At 40.4% G+C, this 20843-nt stretch overlaps 1 protein-coding gene and 1 non-coding gene across 8 annotated transcripts in view; both read right to left on the bottom strand.

Moving 5' to 3' along the window:
• ADD1 (adducin 1) overlaps positions 1 to 20843 on the bottom strand; it is a 97927-nt gene that overhangs the window by 54865 nt on the left and 22219 nt on the right. The window contains exon 1 of one of the 7 annotated variants that reach the window (XM_069496033.1): positions 7951 to 8108. The exons of the other annotated variants lie outside the window; for them this stretch is intronic. The gene's annotated coding sequence lies outside the window, so the exon portion shown is untranslated. Of the gene's footprint in view, positions 1 to 7950; positions 8109 to 20843 lie in introns of those variants that run through there. 7 annotated transcript variants of the gene reach the window in all.
• LOC138401367 (U4 spliceosomal RNA) lies at positions 8708 to 8848 on the bottom strand. Its single transcript, XR_011236512.1, has one exon. It is a non-coding gene; the product is annotated as a U4 spliceosomal RNA (small nuclear RNA).

Below are 20843 nucleotides of genomic sequence, written 5' to 3'. Positions count from 1 at the left end.
AAGTCTGATTTTTATGAAAGTATAGATAGAGCCAGAAGTTAACCAGACATTGTTCCCCAACTTCCTTACTACTGTGACTGGTTACTGCTTAATGGCACTATCCACTTCTCCCACTACTTGGCCACTATAAAGCCCAAAGTGCTTCTATAGATAACATCACTATCATAAAGCCGAGACTTGTGCTTCTCTAGATAACATAAAGCCTAAGACTGGTCTTTGAAGTATTAATATTTTTCAGACTGTGCATTCCAGCAGAGATTCACTGACGCCAGCCAGACCGTGAATAGGCACGGGAACAGATCCAACAGCCTTGAGACACCACCCCACCCCCCCAAAAATCTCCCAGCTGAGAAGATAATCTCTGCTTCCCAACCCTATGAGTTCATCCTCCATCAATCAGCAAACCCAATTCCCTAGCCCTTTGCCCGTCAAACTATCTTCAAAAATCCCTTCTCCCAAATTCTCGATGAAATGGATTTGAGAAATTCCTCCCATCTCCTTCCATGGTGTCTGCTGTAACCCCTGCTGTCTCACTGTATTGGCTTCCTCTTGAGCAGCGGCAATGAACTTAGTTGGGCTATAACAATACTTAGAAGAAAACAAAGGAGTATATTTTCATGACCCTGATTTAGGCAAAGTCTTCTTATATGACACCAAAAGGACAAACAAAAAAGAAAAAAAGAGAGAAAGTGGACTTCCTCAAAATTAAAAATGTTTGTGCTTCAATGGATACCATCAAAAAGTGACAAGACAACTCCCAGAATGGAAGAAAATATTTGCAAATCATACGTCTCCAAGAAGAGACTTGCATTCAAAATATACAAACTCTTACAACTCAATAATTAAAATCATCTTTAATCTTTAAAAACCCTGAAAGCCATCAAGTGGATGTGAGGCAGAGCACAATAACTGCCTAGTAGAGCTCTGCCTAAAATCATATTCCACAAAATCATGATATATAATAATTATTTTAAGCTGCAAAGTCCTAGGATGGTTTGTTATGCTACAAAAGATAACTAAAACAATGCTAACAAGGGAATAGAGGAGAATGACAGCAGCCAGAATTGTATGTAATTGGTCCACTCAATTTCCCTATTTGTTGATATATTAATAGTATTATTTTCCTCACTTTAAAGATGAAGAACCTTAGGTCGCTCAGCTAAGAAACAACAGGGCTGGAATTCAAACCAAGGCCATCTGACTTCAGAGATTTTGTTCTTAACCTGTAAGCCATATTATGAATGACAATGATGACAGTGGTGGTGGCAGAAGCAAAATCCATGAAATGCAAGTGAACAATGTCCCTGAAGGGATGGATCAATGGCATAGATGCAGACTGGCCTTGAATGGGCCCCAATTTTGTGAGTCTGGGAATTACCTGGGAATCAAGTTAATATACAAACTCAGATTCATTCGGTCTGGGGTAGCACATGAAATTCTGCATTATCTACGAAGTTCCCAATTGATAGCAACACTGCTGAACCTGGACCACACTTTAGATATCAAGGTTTTAAAGAATAGTTTGTTTATGCAAAAATTATTTTTATTGTGGTACCAACAGCCAAAGGATCAATGGAAAAAATAAGTTTTCTTTTTTCTAAGAAAAAGATCAATTAGGATATTGCTCTTCTAAACCTAAAGACAAGATAAACAGCATGCTTAAAGTGGCACTATTTCAAAGACTTAAAGTATGAAAACAATGGGGACCAAATATCAACATATAATAAATGAACTAATGACCTAAGTGGAATCTTTAAAACTTACTCTTTTCTAAATACATCCTTTAAAATTTTTTATTTAATCCATTTACTCAATCTATTTATTTTAATATAGTCTGTTCCAAAAGAATGACCCAAAGAACAAAATAATGTTTGTCTGACAAAATTTCCTCATTAGATGTAAATTAAGCTGAACATTCTGAGCCAATAAGAATTCTACTTCAGTGTTTCAAAAAAAAAAGACAAAAGAATATACAGCATTGTAAGATCCAATTTTAAGCCATTTCATCTGTAAAGACATGGGCGTGCACTTCAGAGGCAACTGTAGCTATTTCCTGGTTCCCAGAACATACAGAAAGAAAAGAATCTTTGTAAAACCAACATGTTTAAGATAAGGCAGGACTGCTTTCCTCTTATTACAAATTGTCTTGTGAATGGGATAAGATAAAGACTGCAGACCAGGTACCTATGCATTCCATTCCTTCAACAAGGAACTCTATAAACTTAAATCAAAATTGAAGTATAAATATTCTGAACTCAATAATCAAGATTAAACAGAATTCTTTTTTTTTTTTTGTAAGAGACCAGGTCTTGCTCTCTCGCCTAGCGCAGTAGCATCATCATAGCTCACTGCCACCTTGAATTCCTGGACTCAAGCAATCCTCCTGCCTCAGCCTCCTGAGTAGCTGGGACTACAGGGGTGTGCCACCACGCTCGGCTAATTTTTTATTTTTTGTAGAGATGGGGTCTCACCATGTTGCCCACACTGGTCTCGAATTCCTTGGACTTGGCCTTGGCCTCCTAATGTCTGGATTACAAATGTGAGCAAATGTGACTGGCCTATGATTCTACTTTTTAAGTATAAAGCTGTAACTAGTTTTTGTCAATTATGCCTTCAGGTTTCATTAACTTTGCATGTAAGATAGCAAACTTTTCTGAGATATCTACAAAGAAGTTAATGCTTAATCCAAAAACTTTTTTTAAAGTGAAAAATATACATGCAAAAAAATTTCTGATATTATTTAGATTACCTTAAAACAAATTTAAAATAATTTAGAAGTAGGAACAATCTTATGTTCAACAATAAATGTAACACAAACATAAAGCATAAATCTGCTCAATATTATGAAACCTATGGAGCTTCTTCAGCATAATATACATAAGATTAAAACATATTAAGTAAAAAACTATATTTCTTATTCTATAATATAATGTAATTATACACAGACAAGACAGTATCATGGCAAATAAGTTGGATTAAAGTTGAATAAATTAATAAAGGTATAGATTAATATTTATCTCAATAGTCCATAACCTTGCTACAATTTTACTTGTGTAATAAATTTTAAGATTTCACTGTGAACTAAAAGGAAATCCTAAACCCTGTGCTAATTGAACAGACCCCTCTTGGCTAAGAGGACCCCAGAAACACCTAAACACTGAGTTCCCAGCCATGCTGGGATGGGAAAAATAAAGCACAATTGCAAATGTGCATGATTTCTCTTTTTCATAAGCATTCATGACTTAGCTTGTTGCTTATGTATATTTGACCACCCTGCTCAGTATAAAATCTTGTTCTTTTTGCCTACCCTTTGAAGCACATGTGCATGGCTTCTGGCTCAGGTTCTGCTTTCCACCCTGTTGGAGTGGCTGCCCCTGCACCCTTTATGAGAAAGTATAAACTTTGCCCATTTTTTTAGTTAACATCACCGTTTGCAATACACTGACAGCTAAATTAACAAAAACAAAGGGAATAATATTTTCAAATAAACAAACATACACAACAGGAAACAAAAGTCTAGATGAACCTCAACAAACAAGCATGGTCTGCCCATGTCACCTCTCATTTTCTCCATGTCTTCCCAACCCAACAGATATCACTCAAATCTAGAACATCATCTCTAGAACATCATCACAAACCTTGTAGACACACAATAGCCTCCTAATTAATCGGTTTCTCTACTTCTCCTAACAACCCCTACAGCAATCCATTCTCCAAAACTTGGCCCAAGAGTTTTAAACTATAAGTCAGGGCCAGGCACTGTGGCTCATGCTTTGTAACACTAGCATTTTTGGAGGCCAAGGTGAGAGGATCACTTGAGGCCAGGAGTTAGAGACCATCCTGAGCAAGACCCCGTCTCTACAACAAGCAGAAAAATTACCTAGGCATGTTAGCACACACCTGTAGTCCCAGCTACTCAGGAGGCTGAGGCAGAAGGGTTGCTTGAGCCTAAGAGTTTGAGGTTACAGTGAGCTATAATGATGCCACTGCACTCTAGCCAGGGTAACAGAGCGAGAACCTGTCTCAAAAACAAATAAATAAATAAAATATAAGTCAGATCATGTCACTCACTCCTGTTTAAAACCGGACAGCTAGCTGCTCTCTGTGCTGCAGCCTTTGGCGGTGCAGAGGGTAGACACACACACACACACACACACGCACGCAAAAAAAAAAAAAAAACCCTGACAGCTAATATGTGGACCTTAGTTGGATCTTAACTGAAACTGTAAAATAAAAATCTAACAATGACAGTTGAGACCACTAGAAATCTGAAAACTAACTGGATTTTGATGGTATTGAGAAATTACTATTTAAAATTATAGGTGTGCCATTATTATGATTATATTAGATACATACAGAAACATTTATAGATGAAATGATAAGGTATCTGAAATTTGCCTTAAACTTATATGGGGATAGAGGAAGCGAGGGTTACATAAAAGAAAACAAGACTAGCCATGAGTTGAAGACAGTTGAAGCTAGAGGAAGGATAGCAGGGTTTACTATATCATGCTGTCTATTTTGTATGTGTTTAAATGCGCCACGATTCTCCTTGCTTGCAGAATAAAGTACCTCCAGATCTTACATAAGCTAGTCTCTGCCTGCCTTCACATGGACATATTTCAGCATGTTTTTTCAGATTGATAATACTGATACTAGGATGAAATGCTGTTTTAAGATTAACATCCAGGGCTGGGCGCAGTGGCTCACACCTGTAATCCTAGCACTCTGGAAGGCCGAGGCGGGAGGATCGCTCAAGGTCAGGAGTTTGAGACCAGCCTGAGCAAGAGCAAGACCCCATCTCTACTAAAAATTAAAATAAATCAGCTGGACAACTAAAGATATATAGAAAAAATCAGGTAGGCATGGTGACACATGCCTGTAATCCCAGCTATTAGGGAGGCTGAAGCAAAAGGATCCCTTGAGCCCAGGAGTTTGAGGTTGCTGTGAGCTAGGCTAATGCCACAGCACTCTAGCCCGGGCAACAGAGCGAGACTCAGTCTCAAAAAAATAAAATAAAATAAAATAAATCAATATCCAGGCTGGGCCAGTGGCTCATGCCTGTATGCCAGCACTTTGGGAGGCCAGGAGAATTGCTGGAGGCCCACAGCTCAAAACCAGCCTGGGCAACATGGTGAGATCTCATCTCCACAAAAAATAAAAATAAAAAAATTAGCCAGGTATGGTGATGCTCACCTATAGTCCTCAGCTACTCAGGAGGCTGAGGCAGGAGGATCACCTGAGGCCAGGAGTTCGAGGCTGCAGTGAGCTATGATTGCACCACTGCACTCCAGCCTAGATGACAGAGCAAGTCTCAATCTCTTAAAAAAAAAAAAAAAAAAAAAAGATTACCATTATTTTTCTGATGTCCCAAAAGACACCATTCTGCCTAGTATATTATTTATTGACCTAGAAATAACAAAGGGTGCACTATTCTTTCTTAAGAAAGGTATTCTAACCCCAGAATGATCCATCCTTGTTAATTAAACCTCAATCAGAAACCAGACAAATTTATGCTTCTCTAAAATATCTAATGAGCTAATTCTAAAGCTTTTGGAAAGACTCAATTATTTCTTGGCATCTCCCTTTTGGCACAGACATTTTTGCTAATGGGTAACTATTCCAAATGTTCACATAACTTACTTCTGAATCCCTGAAGCCAGAACACTCAAACCAAAGATTGAAACAAGTAAGAAGGTGGCCATTAAAGAAATCCTCTGGGTAAAATGCCTGCTAGAAGACCCAGGCAGTCTTGTTAGTTTTTAAATGTTCTTAACACATTTCTCAGAAAGCATGATGACTGTCAGGCAGCAATGAATTATTGCTCAAAGGAAAAGTCAGGAGGTATCAAGTATGCTTCATGTGGTAATAAAAGCGGTATTCTTCGCTGGTGTCCTTGGTCTTTGGAGTTGTAAACAGGAAAACAAGGAGAAGTAAACTCTGCAATATCTTCCCCTATTTCTATTAATTTCTGACACTTAATATAGCTCCACTGGAGATACTTTCCACATTATGTGCAAAGCACTGGAGACAAAAAGATACAAATGAGTAGGCAATAATAGACAAAATACTCTTGGTGCTATGACAGAAATCTACTCACAGTACGTCAGCAAGGAGAAAGTATCCAATGATGGGAGGTAGAAAGAATAGAATGCTATGGGTTGTATTATGTCCCTCCAAAACCCATATGTTGAAGTCCTAACCTCCAGTGCCTCAGAATGTGACTTTTATTGGGATAAAGGGCCGTTGCAGATGTAATTAGCTATGCGGTTATACTGGAGTAGGGTGGGCCCCTAATCCAACATGACCGGTGTCCTAATAAAAAGAGAAAATCTGGACACTGACCTGCAGAGAGAGAACGCTGTGTGAAAATGAAGGCAGAGGTTGGGTGATGCATCTACAAATCAAGGATTGCCAGCAACCACCAGGAGCTGGAAGAGAGACCTGGAATAGATTCTCTTTCACAGCCTCAAAAGGAACCAGCCCTCCCAACATCCTGATTTCAGACTTCTGGCCTCCAGAATGGTGAGACAATACATTTCTGTTTAAGCCATCCAGTTTGTGGTACTTTGTTATGGTAGCCCTAGGAAACCAATACAGACAGCTGTTGGGGAAGCCTCAAAGAGATGCTTTTACAGTTAAAAAGGTGTTTGCCAGGTGGCTTGGGGAAGGCAGTAGTCACCTGGTAAATGAACATCTACTGAAGTTTTTTGGTTTTTTTTTGTTTTAGACAGAGTCTCACTCTGTTGCCCGGGCTAGAGTGCCGTGGCATCAGCCTAGCTCACAGCAACCTCAAATTCCTGGGTTCAAGCAATCCTGCTGCCTCAGCCTCCCGAGTTGCTGGGACTACAGGCATGTGCCACCATGCCCGGATAACTTTTTCTCTATATATTTTTAGTTGTCCATATAATTTCTATTTTTTTTTTTTTTTTAGTAGAGACGGGGTCTCGCTCTTGCTCAGGCTGGACTCGAACTCCTGAGCTCAAGTGATCCTCCTGCCTCAGCCTTCCAGAGTGCTAGGATTACAGGTGTGAGCCACTGCACCTGGCCACATCTACTGAGTTTTACAGAGGAGCAGCACAGAACAGACAGCATAGTCCTCTGACTTTATATTTAGTGACTGGCACCCAGCAGGTGCTCAATGAGTTTTTAATGACTTCACTGAACTCCTCTTTCAAACCTTTCAGCCCTCACTCATCCTTAAGACCCAACTCAAACATTTCCTGCTCTGTGAAGGTCTCCCCAAGCCCACAAGCCTGGCAATTGGCCTCCTGTGTGCCAGGATACTTCATTCTCCCCTCTTTTACAGCCATTTTCAAAGAGAATCCAATTATTTGTGCATATGCTCCCTCCATCACCAGCCTGTGGGTGATATACTGTTCGTGTCCATGAAGAACAGGAGACATTTCCAACTCATTTCTGTATATGAGCCCTGGGAGAGTGTTTCATACATAGTAGGGACTTTGTCCTTGAAGCAGGGTATACGCTACAAGGGATATCCTAATGTCTCTGGGACGAAGGGCTCCATGAGGTTTACATCCGAGATGAAACAGCATCATCAGGACATACTCAATGAAACAGAAGGTGGAACCTTTGCTCGAAAGAGTAACAAGAGTTTAAACACTCTTAGGGGATCCAACACTGAAGGCTGAGCTAGACAAAGGGCGGGGAGCAGTGCAGCACAGTCAGCACATACCCTAGCCGGCACCTTGAGCAGAAGAGACATGGAAGCCTGGCCAGAAGTTACTTACAACTCTCAGAAAGCTGCAATCCTGGAAGGGGTGCTGCGCTAGCCAACGAAACGGGAATCCCTAATATCTACTGGCAGGAGGAAGCCCAACATCTGGCACTGTCTCCCAAATAAAGCAGAGCACAACATAATAACCCGTCACTGTTTCCTAGCCTAACGATGCACTTTTCCACTTCCCCTAAAAAGAGAAAAACACACACCTTATGTTGAAGGTCCTTCTTCACAGCCTCAGGCTGACTGAATGTGCCCTGTTTGGGACCTCAGAGCTCAGTAAAAGCCTTTAATTACTCTGATCGGATCATTTCTATTTCTGTGTCTCCAGATGTTCTCTTGCAGATGAAACTGTTCAAAAGACCCCTTTAAAATAATCACAGCTAAAATTATCACAGCTTACCATGTGCCAGGTACTGATTTAGAACTCATTTTTACATGTATTAACTCATTATTTTTTCCGTGGATAAGGCAAAGAGCAGCTAGGCAGCCAGCAGCGGGGTTGCTGAGTCTGAACTCAGGCTGCCTGGCTCCAGAGTCACTGCTCTCAACCCCACTCCACGACACAGTGCGTCTCCGCATCACAAAGTCTCTGCACAGCTCCAATTAGAAAAGAAGGCAAAGATTAGAGTAAAAATGAATCACAGTAACACATCTCAGTGTTGCCTCCCACGCTTACACTCCTTTGAATCAGGAACTGATTGAGTGGGTCCTCCTGCTTCCTCTCTCCTGCATGATGGGCAGTTAACAGCTTCCCAACCTAAATCTTCCACATTTTATTAAGTTTTTGTATACAGTTATATAGCTGGTGTTATTTTTAACTACAGCATTAGTCAATCTTATGGCATATTATTAGAGATATCTCAATTATTTGTTTAAGGTTGAATAGGCAGAGTGGAGAAGAATTTGAAATTAAGAGTATGGTTTAGAGATTACACTCTTTTTTTCTTTACTTTTTTAATTCAGTCTTCATAGAGACAATCAAAAATTGCCAATCCTGACTGTATTGCAAGTCGTCATGGAGGGGTATTAGGAAAAGTTCTCAATCAGCAACAATCATGCCTCGGATAAACCTCATTGGTGATGATACTGCCACTGTGCAAAGCTAGAGACTGCACTCTTTACTGCCGCTCATTAAACTGTCTTCTTTTTCCCGATGACAGGACTCTCCAGTTCAAGGGTCAGTACTAGGCCAGCAATCAGTGGTTAGTTCCACTCATGCCACCGTAAAACTTCAACATGTATAAAGCTTACTCACCTGTGAAGTAAAAATATCTCCCCAACCTAATGATCAAATGAGACAATGCAGCTGAGAATACCCTGGAAAAAGATGATAAAATAGGATAGAGGCATAATCATCATCTTTATGACTCCCAAACTACAGACCTAATTTTTCCCAAATCCAGTTGAGGAGAATGCAACTAGAAAATGCAAGGGATCCAGAACTTGCACTGCGTAAGAATAGTGCAAAGACCACTGCAGAGAACAATGTTCTCACACACTAATTAATTCTAACAACCCTGCAGGATTCATCTATTTGCAGATGAAATGAGTTTTAAGTCCCAGAGGCCTCACAATAAATAATGGTTGACTCAGAACCTTAACCCACGACCCCTCATGTGGGAAGGGCAGCAGGTACACTGATACTCTTCTGTATAGTTCAGTGTATCTGTTAAATGAATGGTAAAGGAATACAAAATCATTCTGCATTACTGATTTGCATAAAACTGCTTTCATTAAAAAAAAAAAAAAATCCTATTTAAAGTGACATCCAGTACCTTCAGATGGCCCAAATACAAGTATCAGTGTATTTTTTTTTTTTTTTTTTTTTTTTTGAGACAAGAGTCTTACTCTGTTGCCCTGGGTAGAATACAGTGGCATCATTGTAGCACCCTGCAATCTCAAACTCCTGGGCTTAAGTGATCCTCCTGCCTGGGCCTCCTGAGTAGCTGGGACTACAAGCTCACACCACCATGTCCGGCTAATTTTTCTATTTTTATTAATGGTAGAGATAAGGTCTCACTCTTGTTTGGGCTGGTCTTGAAATACAGAACAGAGCTCAAGTGATCCTCCTCGAGCCTCTGCCTCCCAGAGTGCCAGGACTGCAGGCGTGAGCCACTGTGCCCAGGCCCAGTGTACTCTTAAGAGCTTTCAAGAAGGAATTCCACAAAGGAGAACACAATTAAGATTTCAGGAGAAGAATCTGGGAGAAGTAATTTTATATATGGTTACAGTTAGCAAATAACACACACAGCACAAAAGGGTCTTTGTGGCCTTTTTAACAATATTTTTGATTAAGTTATGCACAGTCTTTCAAAATTTACTGTTTACTGAAACAAAACTTTTCCTGAATTTCATTCCATTAAGTGGCTTGCTAAGTAATGGTTTGAGATGGATTTTTATTTATTTTTCTGAGGGGAAGGAGAAGGTGAGGAAGGTTGGCAGGATTGCAGGTAAGGAAGATTAAAACACTGACCACAAAAAACAAACAGGCAGTTTTTGCAGAATTTAATGGTCAGCAACTAAATGTCCTAGTTGTGAAGTAATTGGCTCCTGTGGAAGACAAATGATAAAAGGAAGTTTTGAAGAGAACAGTCAGCGAAGGCTAATACACTGAGAACACCACAACAGTTGAGTGTGCTAAGAAGAATATATAAGTATTCTGTACACGCAAAGGCTGAAACATGAGCTACTTTATTAACTCTGAAACATCTGAAGATGGTGCCAGGTTTTCCTTTTTAGAACTAGGCAGGAAACATTTCAAATCACAAAAATAAGCCTAAGTAAGACTCTGCCAAAGAGGTATGTTTACTGAAAAGTAATTATGTCGGCTGATGGGAGGTTTAAAAGGCTTTACGCTAGCAAGTAATCATGACCACAGGAAAAATTCTAGATGGTCTGGTTTTCATAAAAACCAGGAGATAGTGTCAAGAAAAAAAGAGAGAGAACAGTGTATATATAGTATCTTTTAGGGGGGAGAGAAGAGGAATAAGAAAAAAATTCATATTTACTTGTATTTGCATAAAGAAATGCAGGAATGGCCGGGCGCGGTGGCTCACGCCTGTAATCCTAGCACTCTGGGAGGCCGAGGCGGGTGGATCGCTCAAGGTCAGGAGTTCGAGACCAGCCTGAGCAAGAGCGAGACCCCGTCTCTACTAAAAATAGAAAGAAATTATATGGACAACTAAAAATATATTAATAGAAAAATTAGCCGGGCATAGTGGCGCATGCCTGTAGTCCCAGCTACTTGGGAGGCTGAGGCAGGAGGATCGCTTGAGCCCAGGAGTTTGAGGTTGCTGTGAGCTAGGCTGACGCCACGGCACTCACTCTAGCCTGGGCAACAAAGTGAGACTCTGTCTCAAAAAAAAAAAGAAATGCAGGAAGAATATACAAGAAACTTAACATGGTGGTTTACTTATAAGAAGTAAGAGGGAGCTGGGTGGATGGAGGACAAAGAAGACCAGGAGATCCTTTACAGTTCAAATACATATACATTTTTAAAGCTTAATTTATAAAAAGTAATTTTCTAAAAAAATTTTTTTAAATAAAATACCATTAAGAACATAATAAGAGGCCAGGCGCGGTGGCTCACGCCTATAATCCTAGCACTCTAGGAGGCCGAGGCGGGAAGATTGCTCGAGGTCAGGCGTTCGAGACCAGCCTGAGCAAGAGTGAGACCCTGTCTCTACTAAAATTAGAAAACAATTAGCTGGACAACTAAAAATATATAAAAAAAAAATTAGCTGGGCATGGCAGCACATGCCTGTGGTTGCAGCTACTTGGGAGGCTGAGGCAGAAGGATTGCTTGAGCCCAAGAGTTTGAGGTTGCTGTGAGCTAGGCTGACGCCACGGCACTCTAGCCCAGGCAACAGAGTGAGACCCTGTCTCCAAAAAAATAAAAATAAAAGAACACAATAAGAGCATCTCTGAGAGTATAAATCAGCAGAGTACACACTACATTGTATTTCCAGCAGCATGATGATATCGAACATTTGCTTAAAGTTTTATAGTTTACAATTAGTAGGATGACCTTAGCCTCATTTCACAGATGATAAAATGTAGGTTCTAAGAGATTGTGTTTTACCCTAGGGTAGAGTGAGTAAGTTATTAAACTCTTTTTTTTTTTTTTTTTTTACTCCAACCTTCTTCAGAGGTAATAACCAAACTTTCAAGTTGAGAATGCCCCTCACAGGCTCTGCTCCAGAATGATTCTGTTCATATTTCTGTATATTTCTTTAAATGTGTATTGGCTCCATTTTGCAGGCGTCATTTCCATCTCACCAAAAGCACTGGGGTCCCTAACCCCAAAGCACAACAGATAGTTCCATCTAGAAGGAATCAAATACTTGTGGTGCACCTCCGTCTGGTGTTAGGGAATCAGAGTCAAAGTTTAACACTGAAGAATAGGGCACTTATCATAACTGGCCTTGAAGTATGCAGCTATTAGGTGAACACAGCCCACCTTCCTAACCAGATAGACAAAGCAGGTGCACACATTCCTAGGTCTAACAGCATCTTACACTATGTCTGTTGCACAGTAGTGCTCAATACAAACTTGTAGACTGAAAATTAAACTGAAGAGTTAGTAGACCTTCTATATCCTTTCTAATTCAATGTTGTAAAGATCTCAGTTTAAATATGTCCTGCAAAAATCATGTGTTGGAAACTTAACCCCAATGCAACAGTGTTGGGAGGTGGGGCCTAATGAAAGGTGATTAGGCCATGAGGGATCTGCCCTCATGAATGGATTAATGCCTTTATAGGGGAGCGTGCTCATTTTAAAAGAGTGAGTTCAGTCTCCCCCGCCACACCCTTTTCCTCCCCTTCTGGCCTTTCCCCATGGGATGATGAAGCAAGAAGGCCATCATCAGATGCCAGTGCCTTGATCTTGAACTTCCCAGCTTCCAGAACCATGAGCCAATAAACATCTGTTCATTATAAAGTAAGAAGTCTCAGGTATTCTGTTACAGCAACACAAAATGGACTAACATATAGAGTAAGACTGAACCCTTCATTTTAAAAGTATGAAAAGAGGCTCAGAGATAAAGAGAACTGCCTTGGACACACAGGGACTCACTGGCAGAGAGCAGCACCATGGTGAGTGGTGGCAGGCTCAACATGTGTGCCTGCAGTCAGACCAAGGCCAAGTCTGAAGTCTACTGCACTGCTTAGGAGTTGTGTGATCCTGGACAAGGTGCTTAACTTCTCTCTGGCACTTAGTGTCCTCATCTGTGAAGCAGAGTGCAGTAGCCTGCTGCAGTGGCACATGCCTGTAGTCCCAGCTACTCCGGAGGCTAAAGCAGGAAGATCGCTTGAGCTCAGGAGTTTAAGACAAACCTGGGCAACATGGTAAGACCCTGTTTCTACCAAAAAAAAAAAAAAAAAAAAGATTAGCCGGGCATGGTGGCATGCACCTGTAGTCCTAGGTACTCAGGGGGCTGAGGCAGGAAGATCACTTGAGGCCAAGAGTTCAAGACTGCAGTGAGCTATGATGACACCACTGTACTCCAGCCTGGGTGACAGAGCAAGACCCTGTCTCAAAAAAATAAAAAAGCCGGGGTATAAGTAATGGCAACCTTGAGGGATATTATAGGAATCAAAAATTTAGCAGAGTATTTGGCAGACAGTGGACAATCATTAAGAGGTGGCTAAGATTACTGGACAAACCTAGGACCCAGACATCCTGGCTTCTAAGCCTATGTACTTTCCACAGTGCCAAATTGCTTCTTGTTAACATGACTTTTACTGTCATTGACAAATAAATGAAAATTTCTGATCCCTGTCAAAACTACAATTGGTTTTGAAAATATATTGTTTCTCACACATATATATATAATTTGTTTCTAATTATCACCACCACTTCCCTACATTAACATCCAAAATAATTTCTAAAGTCCTTAAAAATTCCAAATGATATTTGTAGGGGAAAATCATTAAAGTCTTAATAGTCACAAATGGGGGGAAAAATGGCCAAAAACAAGCTAGGTGTGGTGGCACACACTTGTATTCCCAGCTACTCAGGAGGCTGAGGCAGGAGGATCACTTGAGCCCAAGAATTCGAGTCTGCAGTTAATTATGATCATGCCACTACACTTAAGCCTGGACAGCAGAGCAAGACGCCATTTCTTTGAAGAAAAAAATATGACCAAAACCAAATTTAGACAAAGGAAAATTATGACTCAAACTGTATATATTATTAGTTTTCCCTTATATGGAACCAAAATGGTGCCATTTCACTAGACATGCCACTACTAAAGTAGAGCGGAGAATCCAAACTCTGGCAGTCTCCAATTAGGCCATGGGGAAAACTGACAGATCCCATACAAATTTCAAATGCAACTGAAGTATAGCCAAAAGATAATTATCACTATTTTCACTGAATCAACAATCATTCAGTCATCAAATATTTACTGAGCACCTAACTATGAGGCTACTATAGGCCAGGCATTGTTCAGCAATCTAGATGCCTAGGAGACATCAATGAACAAAACAAAGATTTCTTATAGCTTAGCAGAGGGACGAGGCAATAAGCACAATAAGTGAGCCAATCCCACAGTATGCTAAGGTAACAGCGGTATGGGTAGGAAATGGGAGTCCAGGGGCGTGGGGAGGAGGGTCATATCATTAGGTAGGAAGCGCAGACGAAGGCTCCTGGAAAAAGTGACAGCTGAGGAACAACTCACAGACTCACAGGTGGTGGGGGCGTTAGGCCAAGTGGACATATATCCAGAAAGATGTTCCAGGCAGAGGGACAGTTAGAACCAAGGAGAACTGGCTGTTGTTTGGAAGTGGGGGAGGGGAATAAAGCTAAGTCTATTTATCACCTTCTTTAAGCATTGAGATATTTCATTTACATTTTGATAAATAAGCAAAGATACAAAGAGGCTATGAAAAGGAGTAAGCATCTGTTTAATTTTACATAGAAAACTAATGCCAGAGGTAGGACTAGAAGCCACAGCTCCTATTAACCCTGGTCTGAAACTCTGAGACCCACCGCCTCAGTCAAAGCTAGTGTCAACCCTCCAACCATGTCCACCGCGCCAGGCTCTCAGTAGCACCTGGCACAGCCACTCTGTCCTCAGGAGGCACTGTACTCTTCCGGCTTTCAGACACCAGTTTCTGGTTTTCCTCCTATCTCTCTAGCTACTCCTGTGAGTCTCCCTTGCTCCCTCTTCTAACCAACCTCTAAGTGTTGAGGTGCCCCAGGACTCTGAGCTGCTCCTCTTCCCTAGCTATACTGTTGCCCTAAACAATCGAATCCCGGCCTTCCAAGGCTTTAAATCCCACCTCTACCAGTGTTGCATTTTAGAGTCCTAGTTGTACTTTAAAGTTACCTGGACAGCTTTAAAATAAACTGTGACTAGACTCCAGCCAAGACCAACAGGACCTGAATCTCTGGGAGTGATGCCTGGGTGTCGGCATTTTTAAAGGTGCTGCTTCAAATGTGCACTCAGAGTTGAGAACCACTAGTTTATATACACTAATGGATCACAAATTTTTATCTCCAGCCCTAAACTCTTTCCTGTGCCCAAACTTGTACATCCAAATGCTGATAAAACATTTTTGAATGTTCAAAGTCCACTTAAACCCTAACTTATTCAAAACATAAGTCTTTTTTTTTTTTTTTTTGAGACAGAGTCTTGCTCTGTCACCCTGGGTAGAGTATAGTGGCGTCATAGTAGCTCACTACAACCTCAAACTCCTGGGCTCAAGCAATCCTCCTGCCTCAGCCTTCCAAGTAGCTGGGACTACAAACATGCACCACAACGCCCAGCTAATTTTTCTTTTTTTTTTTTTTTGAGACAGAGTCTCACTCTGTTGCCCGGGCTAGAGTGAGTGCCGTGGCATCAGTCTAGCTCACAGCAACCTCAAACTCCTGGGCTTAAGCGATCCTACTGCCTCAGCCTCCCGAGTAGCTGGGACTACAGGCATGTGCCACCATGCCCGGCTAATTTTTTGTATATATATATTTTAGTTGTCCATATAATTTCTTTCTATTTTTAGTAGAGACCTCACTCTTGCTCAGGCTGGTCTCGAACTCCTGACCTCGAGCAATCCTCCCACCTCGGCCTCCCAGAGTGCTAGGATTACAGACGTGAGCCACTGTGCCCAGCCTACTCCTAAACTTTTATAATTCATTTTCCATGAAAATGTATTCCAATGTCACACCCCTGCTTAATTCCCACCAGTGGCTTCTCACAGTCCCTAGATAAATCTGGAATCTTGATTTATCAAGATTCAAGCCTGCAGGGACCTTCCTAGTTGGCCCCCAGCCCAGCATTCCCCCTGCTCATCATGTCCCAAACACACTAGCCTCCCCTCCCCACTCAAACACACCCAGCTCCTTCCTGCCCTCTCCCCTCAAACACACCCAGCTCCTTCCCACCTCTCAGCCTTTGTACCTGCTGTTCTCTCTGCCTAGAATAAACTTATTCTAGCCACTTCGAATGCCTTAGTCCTTATCAGTTAGGTTGCAGGTCAAATTTCACCTCCAAAATCTGAAATTAACTTCTCTGCCCACCCTATTTAGAGTAGCCCCCACTTCCAGCTCTCTCAAATCACTCTGGGCTCTTCTGTTTTCTTTCCCTTCAAAGCACTTATCACTACTATCAGAGCACAGACTCTATAGCTAGACTGCCTGAGTTCAAATTCCAGCTCAGCCACTTACAGACTCTGTAACCTTGGGAAGATTTAACTTCTCCGGTCACAGTTTCCACATTTGAAATGAGGTTCATAATGGTACCTACCTCATATAGTTAATGCAGTGCCTAACTCATAGGAAGCACTTGAGTGCTAGCAATTAGGATTACTGTCAGAAATTCCCTATCTCCCCTTCTAGAATGCAACCCCCAAGAGGGCAAGAAACTTGTCTATTTCATTCACTAGCATATTCACAGGGCTATCACATTATACGTCCTCAATTAATATAATATACAATATTAGTATATATTAGAGAACAAATACACATCCAGGTCTAGCATTTTGGACTAACAATGCTAATCTAAGTTTGGATTTCAGAGGCTTCTGATCATAAGAAAAAACATCACTTTGCTCCATTCAATCAGACGTATGACTGAAGAGACTCTGGAGATATAGCAGCAAACTAAAAGAGTCCAAATTTCAGTTCACCACACTCAAGGAAATTCCAGACTGCAAATGGACAATCTGTGTATCAAATTGTGTTATCTCCGAGTTAACCAGGTTTTATGTTTCTAAGAATTACGTCAATTCTCAAATTTGATATACAAAGAAAAAGAGGCTAAATCTGCCTCTAGCTGACTAGATTTGGACACTCAAGCACTTATAACTCCCAGAGGCAGGACAATAAGAAAAGCAAGAAAAAGAGACTTCTAGACTTCCCATGCACAGCACTACAGAGTAGCCCATAAAGACTGCAAGAAGACCCAGCTAAGTCAGGAAGCACAGATCAACCAGACACGTTAGAAAATTCTATTTAGATGTGAGAAGGAAGAAAAAAGCCACTATACAATCTAATCAAACACATTAGAAGGGACTAACAGCACTAGCCTAATATGAGAATGTTTCCCTGAAAAAAATATGGTGCATTATCAGGGAATTAGTTTAATAATTATAAAATAATAAGAGGGGGCTGGGCACAGTGGCTCATGTCTGTAACCGTAGCACTCTGGGGGGGCCAAGACAGGAGGATCACTTGAGCCCAGGAGTTCAAGAGCAGCCTGGGCAATACAGCGAGACTCCGTCTCAACAAAAACAAATTTTTTTAATTAGCTGGGTGTGGTGGCATGCCCCTGTAGTCCCAGCTACTCAGGAGACTGAGGTGGGGGAATCACTTGAGCCCAGGAGTTCAAGGTTACAGTGAGCTATGATTTTGCCACTACACTCCAGCCTGGGAGACAGAGGGAGAGCCATCTCTAAGAAAACCAAAATAGTAAGATGGGAAAGTATTTCATCATAAAAATGATCTTATGAATAATATGTAGGACATGGCCCATAATTTGTTAAAATAGCATATATAAAATTATATTACAGCCACATAACAAGGTGAACAAGTAGTGATAGAGGCCAATATCTGCTAAGAAGCAGCTTCTGTCAACCTCCCCTTCATCCTGCAACCCCTAGTATCTACCGGCTGAAATAAGAGTATATGCTGCCTGCTTGGCTATTTCTGGGTGGTCCTGACAGCTCTGTTCTCCACTTACAATCTGAATAAAATCAATCTCCTATGGGATGGCCAGTAGATGGTAGGAAAATATGTGAGTGGACAACCCTGAGGTCCTACAACTGCTGAAAGGCATGACATGTGATGGGATGGAGGGCTTTGGAGTGACCCAGGTTCAAACCCCAGCTCAGATACTCATTAGCAGCATGTCCTGGGTAAGGTCACTATTTGTACCTTGGTTTTTTCATCAGTAGAAGGGGAACGATAATATCTACCTATAAGATTGCTGAAGATTGAACATGATATTCTAATACGATGTCTGTTGTTATTGTAATTAGCAATCAAGTTCTGTTCACCGAAACTCCTTCCGTTGGTCATGGAGGGCCACTATTGTTGCCCTACCCATCAAGTCAGCTCTATATTTTAACAGAGGAATACCAGAGGAAGTCCCTGAAGTTACTGGGCAAACAGATAAACAATAAAATAAAACAAGAAGTGTCAAAGTGAAATGTCAGAGATATCAACTGGCAAACTTAGTTCTTAAGGAATCAGACATTTCATACTTAATAACCTAATAAAAAAGTGTTAATCTTTTTGGGATTGAGGAAAACTATCATTTTTGTGTTCCCTTTTTGTTAAGAAATAGCTAAAAACAAGAAATATCTAGCATGTATATATGCAATCTGAAACATTAAAATTATGAGGCCATATATTAAAATTTTAGAAATAAAATATTTTCAATTCAGGACAGAAGTAACAATTTGGAGGACAGGAATAGGAAAGATTCACATCATGCAAACCACTGACAAGTTGGTTGCTTAGACACACTAAGCAGTAATTATGTGACTGGAATTGTGGAAGTAAATCCACAAGGTTCATGGATAAGACATTAATTAGCATGTCCATGAAGAAGACACTGTTAAAGCCCAATGGAGGTTAAGTACTCATTTCAAAGGAAAAAAGTAGTTTATTCCTTCCATTCTGTCATTTAATACTTAGCTAAGCAATACTGGCATTTTTAATCTGAACTTAACCTGACTTTGAAATAAGCAAACAGTTCATTCTTTCCCAAGTATGTTATACTGTGTCCCTGGGAAAATCTTGTATCCTGACCTTACTACAGCCTGACCTTCTCTGAGATAACACAAGACAGAAATGATCCACCCACTCAAGTGTTCAGCCCCAAGCCTCAAATGAATAAGAACTTTCCCTTTACTTCAGGGAGGCAATTCTACTCAGGTACCAAGAGTAGGACATACTTCAAAATGATTTCCATACAACTTCTGAAAAACTACAGCATATTTTAACAAGACAATAAATATGCAAAGCACTCTTAACTAATTGTAACACAGCAAATAAAATAAACATCCCAGAAAATATGACCCCATTTGAAAATCCTAGCTCCAGGGCCCTATCCAGAGTGAGGGCACAAGCAGCAGCTGCTGAATGAAACAGGGGCACACAATGTCTCTAAAGTGACAACTGCTTGAAGTGGTTAAGTCTGACATGAGAAAGGAAAAATTACAGCAAAGGAAACTTCCAAACTGGGTGAGGATCAAATATAAAGTTTCACTTCCTTTTTGGCTCACATACTCTGAAAAGGAAGCAGAGGATATCACTACGTTTCCCTGCTTTGGTAGATGAAAAATGCCTGTTCTGTTCGGCTTTTCTCTGATTAGTATGTGAGGTTGATTTTTTTTCATGTTTTTATTTACATCTGAAATTTCCCACAAGGTCTATTAATTTCCTTTGTTCATCTATCTGTTGAGATTTTGACATATTTATTTCCATAAATCTGAAAAATGGTAAAACTACTGACCTTCATCCTCAGACTATCTTCTTATAAAATTATTAAAAATAAATTTAATTTTTAATAAGCATATATTAACATTTTGTGTATTTAGGTCTGCAAACCTTTTCCTCTGTGATTTCTTCTGCTTTTGAAGAGAAAGTTATAGAACTACCACATGACCCAGCAATCCTACTGCAGGGTATATAACCAAAGGAGGGGAATTCAGTATATGGAAAAGATATCTGCACATTCATGTTTACTACAGCACTATTCACAATAGCCAAGATTTGGAATCAACCTAAGTGTCCATCAATGGCTGAATGGATAAAGAAATCATAGCACATATACACAATGGAATATTATATAGCCATAAAAAAAGAATGAAATTCTGTCATTTGCAACAAGTATGGATGGAACTGGAGAACATTAACTGAAACAAGCCAAGCACAGAAAAACAAATCTCACATGCTCTCGCTCATATGTGAAAGCTAAATATTAAAACAATGGAGACACTGAATGATGGTTACCAGAGACTAAGAAGGGTAGCGGGGAATAAAGTGGGGACAGTTAATGGTACAAAAGTATAGTTAGATAGTTAGATAGAATGAACAATATTTGATAGCACAGCAAAGTGACTATAATCAACAGTAAGTTAGGATACACTTTAACTAAAAGACTGGATTTGGAATGTTCCTAACACAAAAAAATGATAAATGCTTGAGGTAACAGATACCGCAATTACCCTGACTCGGTTAATACACATTGTATGTCTGTATCAAAACATCACATGTACCCTACAAATATATACAACTATTATGTACCCATAATAACCAAAAATAAATTTTTTTTCAAAAAGTTATCATTCATTCACAGGCATGTCTAATAAAATGTTCCAAGAAAGCTTATCATTTCTGATAAGCATTTTATTTTGCCTTTTCTCCACAGCGTCTCTATAATTCTAAACATTGCTCTTTAATCCACTTGAGATTTATCTTGATGAATAATATGTTTTCCAGTTATCTCATCACCAACACGCCTCTCCCCACAGAGGCGTGTTTCTTTGCTCCCACCAGGGTCCCCTGACACGCATTTCACCTTCACTCCAGCAGCACCCACTTCAGAGTCTACAATTGTCTGGCCTTGGAAGGTGTATCATCTTTTGCACCTCG

Source organism: Eulemur rufifrons, chromosome 20, assembly GCF_041146395.1.
Source record: "Eulemur rufifrons isolate Redbay chromosome 20, OSU_ERuf_1, whole genome shotgun sequence".
NCBI classification, from domain to species: domain Eukaryota; kingdom Metazoa; phylum Chordata; class Mammalia; order Primates; family Lemuridae; genus Eulemur; species Eulemur rufifrons.
The sequence above is the reverse complement of the archived record's forward strand: the minus strand, read 5'-3'. Positions and strand labels throughout refer to the sequence as shown.